This window comes from Trifolium pratense, linkage group LG1 (genome assembly GCF_020283565.1).
Source record: "Trifolium pratense cultivar HEN17-A07 linkage group LG1, ARS_RC_1.1, whole genome shotgun sequence".
NCBI lineage: Eukaryota > Viridiplantae > Streptophyta > Magnoliopsida > Fabales > Fabaceae > Trifolium > Trifolium pratense.
The window spans coordinates 30,288,769-30,296,031 of NC_060059.1; the positions used below are offsets into that span (position 1 = coordinate 30,288,769).

Genomic DNA, 7,263 nt, shown 5'->3' on the forward strand with positions numbered 1-7,263 from the left:
GTATTTAGGGGGAGTTTAATTAGAATGATAAGAATTAAACCCTTGCATGTGTTTAGGGGGAGCTTAATTGCATATCTATGAACATTCTTGCATTTGTTATTATTTCCGTCCATAAAACATAAGATTTATTCAAAAGGTTTGTCATCATCAAAAATGGGGAGATTGTTGAGGCAAAATCCATTTTAGTGTTTTAATGACAACAAACCTTATGGAATAAATGTTAAGTTTTATGAATGGTGATCTACTGATGTTTGCACTTGAGTTTTTGTTGAAAGATAGGTAATGACAAAAGTGGACAAGCTAGAAGCCACTCATATCAACAAGTGCATTTTATATACTCAAACAATCAAAGAATCGGAGTAGCATCAGATGATCATAACAATAGCATCACAAGCTTCATGAAGATTTTTAAAGGATGTTGTTTGAATCATAAGAGGCATCATTTGAAGATTCAAACAAGAAAGCAAGTTTCATGGTTAATAGTCTTCCTCATCACCACAAGGTTCACAATGAGTATTAAAGATTCAAGGAAGAATATGAAGATCATAGTTGATGGAAATACTTGCATCACGAGCTACAGAAGAACATATTTGATGTTATCATGTCAAAGCTCACATTGAGTTTTGTTACATGCATTGAGGATTTACTACTACAATTAACATCAATGGAAATGATGCATATGTTGAAGATCTTCAAAACCTACTCAAAGTTTCATATTAGCTTCTCAAGACAAGAATGATCTAAGAATGATTTTCCATGAATTTACAAAGGAGCTTATGCACCACAAGGCATAAAAGTTTCAATCATTGTCTAAGCTAGAAAATGATAATCCTCATGATGATTACTCCCACGCCTCCACTAAAAGCATCTCAAAGTACTTAATGAACAAGCAACAATGTGTGCAAAACATCAAGAGAAAGTGTGGAAAGTTTTGCAGCAACATGAAGATCTCTCTTTAAGAAAATCTTGAGATACTGTTTCAAGAATGATCTGAAAACATTCTTAACAGACAGACTACACTTTTTAATATAAGCACGTTTTCGTTTAAGTGCTTTGTGATCATTCAAGTCAACTAAGGACAAAACAAATAATCACTTTTACAAAGGAAAACTGGATCAAATCTCTACAGAAGATAATCTCTTTTTGGATCAACACTTTTGATGGAAAATGAGCATATACCTTTCCTAGTCATAATTCATGCAATGAATTATAAGTTTGATCTTTTATGATCTTTTATGGTATTGATCATCTAATGAAAATACCTGATCATATATCATAGGCCAATCAGATTGCAACAACACATTATGAACTATGAGTTGTGATGTACTTGCAAAAGGACTATGTTGGAACATTCTTCAATGGTGTTGTCATACAAGTACATTTTTGTCTCACATGCCTTTGTACTAATCCAGCTGGTTTATTCCCAAGCTAATACTATTTCTGAGTTGTCCTTGAGCCTACTGAACAGCTGCACATCACAAAGGAAATAGAGATGAAGCTTCATCACACTTGCTGATACAGTCAAGACTGGTTCAAGACTGATTCAAGAACGTTCCTGCACACAGTTTTGCAAAACCACCTCCAACTGTCATGAGTCCTTTTACTGAGGTTCCAAACGGCTATATCTGACCTCTGACATTGGAAGGAAGCAGGAAACAACTCATTTGTACTTGCCAACAGTTCACACTTCTTTGACTCTTGTGGATCAAAGCAAAATTCAGTTCAAGACTGTTTCAAGAATGAGCAGAGAATCTGGCAATTTTGCAGCAGCTGTCTAAAGCATTTTTGGCACTGGGTAACAGCTATAATTTGCTCTCTAACTGATATACTTGAAGGCCAAGACTCACACATAAGGTTTCATCTATAAAAGGCATGCAAATCCAAGAGAAAGAAAAAGAGTTCAAGCTACAAATCATCAATTACTTGTTTTTGTCTACAAGTCCTAAAGCTCTTCTTTCATCACTCAAACTCAGGCTCTTCATTCACATCATACTTCGAGTTTATTGAGTGTTTCTATTTGCTTCTCAAACAACATTTGAGTTTCTACAAGCAAATTTCTCAAGAGACCACTTTTCAACATAACCCACTTTTAAGTGGTTATATCTTTGTCTCTCAATTTTACCACTCACACTCCAGCTCTCTATCAACCTATTGGATCACAATATTACTGAGTGTATTGAGTGTATTTTATATAAGCTTCTCAAACTAATTTTGAGTTTGTGTATAAGCTTAGATCCAGAACAACTTCCTTTGTAAAAGAAGATGGCTCAAGTCAATACGTAACTATTGATTGAGTGACACCTCTGTAAGGCTGAGGTAGATCAAGCTTGTAGGGCTTAGAAGTTTTTTGATCTTGGTTTAGATCAAAGAAGATTTGTATTTGAGATCGGTAGCATCTCAAGATCATAGTGAAAAACTCACAGGCGTGGGGACTGGACTAGCCCAGGATTTGGGTGAACCAGTATAATCTTTGTGTGTGAATCTCTCTAACCTTTAACTCTTTATTTTCTGTAAACACGCATCACACAAAACACTTCATTTACAATTACTTTGAAATTCTCACGCAGCTGAGATTGTTCTTAGAACAATCTGATTTTTAATTCACTAACATTTATCTAAGTATACACTTGAGATCAATTTAAGAGATTGCAGGATTAATTTTTAAAAGGGTCACAATTCAAACCCCCCTTTATTGTGACTATTTCTTCCACTTCACTAGTTTCAAACGAGCAATTTTGGTCCCCACGTTTTTTAATTGTGCGATTTTGGTCCCTTTAGTTTCAAACGAGCGATTTTGGTCCCCCTTTTGCATTTCTTGGTCCATGTTGACTATTTTGACCAAAAAACTACTGACATGGATTTTTTGACACATGTCTTGATGAAATTGGACAACCTATAAATTTTTTGGTCAAAATAGTTAACAAGGACCAGAAAATGCAAAAGGGGCAAATGGGGGGGGGGACTAAAATCGCTTGTTTGAAACAAAATGGACGAAAAACGTACAATTAAGAAACTTGGGGGATCAAAACTACAATTTAGCCATATATATATATATTTATATATATATAATAGGCTAAATCTTAGTCTAAAGGGGTTACTAATGCATTTCAAAAAGGGTTAGATGAGTACTTCTTTATAGACTACATTTTAAGTCTTAATTATTTGTATTTTTATTGTCTTCGCCGATAATCAATATTTTTAATTCTTTTCTAGAAGTAACTCATGAAATCATAACATACAATTTGACCATGTGAAAACACTGACGACGAAAATATATCCCAAAATGCACTACAAGAAAAACCTTTTTTTTTGGCGGAATTATTCCCTCACTATGTGCATTATTCCCTCACTAACTGAGAATTTAGTGGCGGAACAAGTCTGCCACTAAAACGCACGTCACTAAATTTTGTGGCGAACAAATCCGCCACTAAATGCGTTACAAAGGTTGTGTCAATAAAGTTGCAATTTCCTTAAATTTAGTGGCCGAATAATCCACCAGTAAGTGGGTGTCAGTAAAGTAGATTTAGTGGCGGAAATGTCTGCCACAAAATCTGCCAGTTGCTTTTTAATTTTTTGTGGCGGAATAATCCGCCAGTACACTATCACGGTTGAAAAAAATAAAAAACAAATAAAATATATGTTGTGGCTGAATATTCCACCACTAAATGAGTGATTTTTTTTTTTTTACAGAAAATGAGTGGTTAAATATTTTCTCTGACTCTTATTAATAGTCAACGCAAAAGAAAGGATTCAAGGAAATCCGTTGAAATTTAAAATGAATTCTTACGTCAGATGTTGTCAGAGACAATCTAGGTATGAAAAACTAATCACCAATATTACTTCCTTCCTTCAAGAACAATGAATAGCAAGATTGATTTCAGTTAAATTGTGAGACATGATCAAAATTTGCAACAATAGAAGTGTGTATGGACGAAAAAGTTTAAGTGCAACGCAAATCAATTTTTGAGATGGTTACATAATGAATAACATGAAGGGAAGACATTAATATATAGTAGGAATAACTTTAATGGAAAAATGATAGCAAAAAGAATATATTTTTTTTATAAAAATTACCAATAGGTTTTTTTTTTAAATAAGAAACAAAACAATTGTAACATCGCGACTTTAATTAATAGAAGAATATTAATTAGAAATAATTATTGGAGACTAATTGAAAATAAGGAAACAAGTGTAAAAGGATACTTAAAGGACACTATGATATGTTAAGCTTTGGTTAATGAGAAGTGTCAAGCTACATGTGGGACCTACTAATACCATTATATGAGACAAGAGTTAGTGTATGTTTGGTTTTAATTCTGGAGCATCCAGAATTGATTCTGGACGTGTAGAATTGATTTTGACTTGTTTGGTTTCTCAAAAGTAGAATTGATTCTGCCTTCAGAATTGATTCTACTTGAAGCTAGAAATCGTAGCTTCTGATTCTAGAATTGATTTTTACACTCAAATTTTTTGTTCAACTCACTTTTTCATGAATATATCCAAACATAAACCGCTTCAGCTTAAAATCAATTTTGGCCAGAATCAATTTTACAGAATCAATTCTGCCAAAATCAATTCTCTCCGCCGCAGAACCAAACACACGCTTAGAAGTTAGAACAAGTCAGTTTATTCCTTTTTCTTTCCAACCCCTCACGTGTTCTCTCACATTCCAACCACTCATCTTCATTCATCATCCTAGAACAAGCAAAAAAATGCTTCCTCTTCCTGTCTTGAAGCATCACGCAGTCACCACCACACCAAACCACAACCTTCTTCATTGTCTTACAATCTCTCACATGCAAGTTCACATTAAGCTTAAGATTTTGGTTGTGGTTAAAGTAGAAACAACAACAAACATTTCAATCTTCTCTCTCCTCACGCAAAAACATCAAGAACAACACCAAGGTCATGATTTTTCTCATGGCACATATGGAAATCACTACTCACAAGATCTATTCAACCCCATCATTATTAACTACTAGAAATCAAAACAAGGGACAAGCATCCTCCTCCCTTCTCTTGGTACTGCCCATGTTCTTCAATTTCTGCTCAAAGATGCTCACCTTCTCCTCACATTCTGTTTGGGTTTATACTAGTACTTCAAATCAATAAGTTTCAGCACCATTAATCTAAGGTATTGATAATGGTTATAATCTGCCTTTTCTTTGAAGATTCAATCCAAAATTTCCCTTTTATTTGATGCCTTATTTTTCCCAAATTCAGAATCCTTTTTCACTCTTGAGTCTTGTATTCATGAGTTTTGCTTTGGGTTGGAGCATTTCAAGTATTGGAGGTAATCTAGGTAAAATTCGTATGGACCTCTGACTAGTATTTCTGTCATAACTTTCACACAGTGACCCAGATTTGAACAATTGTTAAATTTTCAGAATCCAGACGAAATTCCCTAAAGTTCGAGTACCCCCTTCATAGGTTTTGGGTTAGTAATGAGGCATGGAAACCTGTTTTAAGATAGGGTCCTGATGCTGTAGAATTACAGAATTTTGGCAGCGGGTTTTGCATGCTTGAGCCACTCAAACGGATGCATAAGGGTGTACAGAATAGCTTGGAGCTGCTGGAAATTCACATGTGGGTTCCTTTAGAAGCTTAACTTTTAGATTAGTTAGCACCTTTAGTTTCCCCAAATTCAATATATGTATGATAACATTAGTATTAGTTAGGAAATTAGTCTCCCCAAAAATTATGTATGACAACAATAGGAAAAATTAGGAAATAATTGTGTGAGAAGGTTTAATCCCAAAACCATCTCCATTCTAATTATATAATAATATTTTAGTTGCTTATGACTGGACATGAATGAGATTGTAGGTGGAAACTGATAAACTCTTTTAAAAGTAAAAGCTGAGAATTGAACTGGTATTCTCGCATACCGAGCATCTTGCTTCGCTAAGCGAGCGTATCAGATTAGGACTCTGTAGAATCAACATTTTAAATAAAAATCCACTCGTTTTATATCCCTGACTATTCTGGAATATTTCGTAAGCAGCGTAATAATATTATGTGATTAGAATGTTTATCACGCTTAGGAACTTAGGTTCAGGAATCAGGATAGTTAGAATTACCCCGAGAAGGTTTTCTTTCTTTTGGGTAGGATAACCATTCAGGATTAGGAATTATGTTTCAGAATTTATCAGGATGTTTGGTCATTAGTACCAATATCAGGAAGCGTGGTCATTAGTACCTTGTCAGGGGATTCATTCAGAATCCAAAATCATGTAATAAGAACTGTAAGTTCATGTTGTATTCTGACGTACATTATTATCGGTAATACCAGGCCAGGCACTCCGGGACCGGCTTACCCCGGGGTGATCCTGTTATGATAAAATTGACAAGATAATTATTATGTGTGTTACACCCTTATTGCTTTATTATCATATTATGAAAACTTCAGGATTATGTCACGATTAGACTATTAGATATTCAGGTTCAGGTTAAAGTTAGAAACTATTAGTTTCAGTTGCCCCGGGGTAGTCACCAGTAGTTGGGTAGTAGGAGCTCACTGAGGCTTAGTAGTCTCATCCCACGACTTTCAATTTTTTTTAGGTAAACAGGTTAATCGGAGCAAGGACTAGGCAGGAACTGATGATCGAGGTTGAGCTTGGATTATCGGATTAGAAGACTATCGTCTTCTTCTTTGTTTTTATGTTAATCTGTTAAGTTAGAATTTAATTCTCTTCCACTATATTGTACTAGATTATCACGTTATTCGTGTGATATCTTGTAATTCAATTAATTTATTATGTAATTTTAATGTACTCAGATTCAATTATTAATATTTCGACTAAATATTCTAGACAATTTAGTTGGGGTGTTACAACAATTTTACTTTTTTTTAAACAAAGTAGTAAATTATTATTATTTTTTTTTATAATTCAAAAATGTGTTTTTTATTAGGTTTAGGTTTGTGAAACGTAATAAGCTTATAGTATATATATAAGAAAATATTGACTTTTTAGATACATTGTAGAATTAATGTATCTAGACTATAATATTGTCTAGATACATTGATTTTACAATGAATCTAAAAAACAAACTTTTTCTTATACATAGGATCGGATGAAGTATATATAAAATAAGGTTACTGTTTTTATATATGTATATATAGTATATAATAATATGGTAATGAATGTTACAGTTTAGGTTAAGTAATTAAGGTTGATCATTAAGTAGTTAATACGATGTGGACCACATGAAAAAAGAGGGGGAAAATAAGAGTGAAAAAAAATTAAATTGAAGGTTAGGTAA

At 33.7% G+C, this 7,263-nt stretch overlaps 1 long non-coding RNA gene across 3 annotated transcripts; it reads left to right on the forward strand.

Annotated features, from left to right (window-relative positions):
• The first annotated feature begins 4,630 nt into the window (after positions 1 to 4,630).
• LOC123902721 lies at positions 4,631 to 6,838 on the forward strand. 3 transcript variants are annotated; one of them, XR_006807710.1, is made up of 3 exons: positions 4,631 to 5,134; positions 5,224 to 5,586; positions 6,562 to 6,838. It is a non-coding gene; the product is annotated as an uncharacterized LOC123902721 (long non-coding RNA). The 3 variants fall into 3 exon arrangements; XR_006807711.1 differs by having other exon boundaries at positions 5,224 to 5,302; positions 5,388 to 6,838; XR_006807709.1 differs by having other exon boundaries at positions 5,224 to 6,838.
• The last annotated feature ends 425 nt before the right edge of the window (positions 6,839 to 7,263 follow it).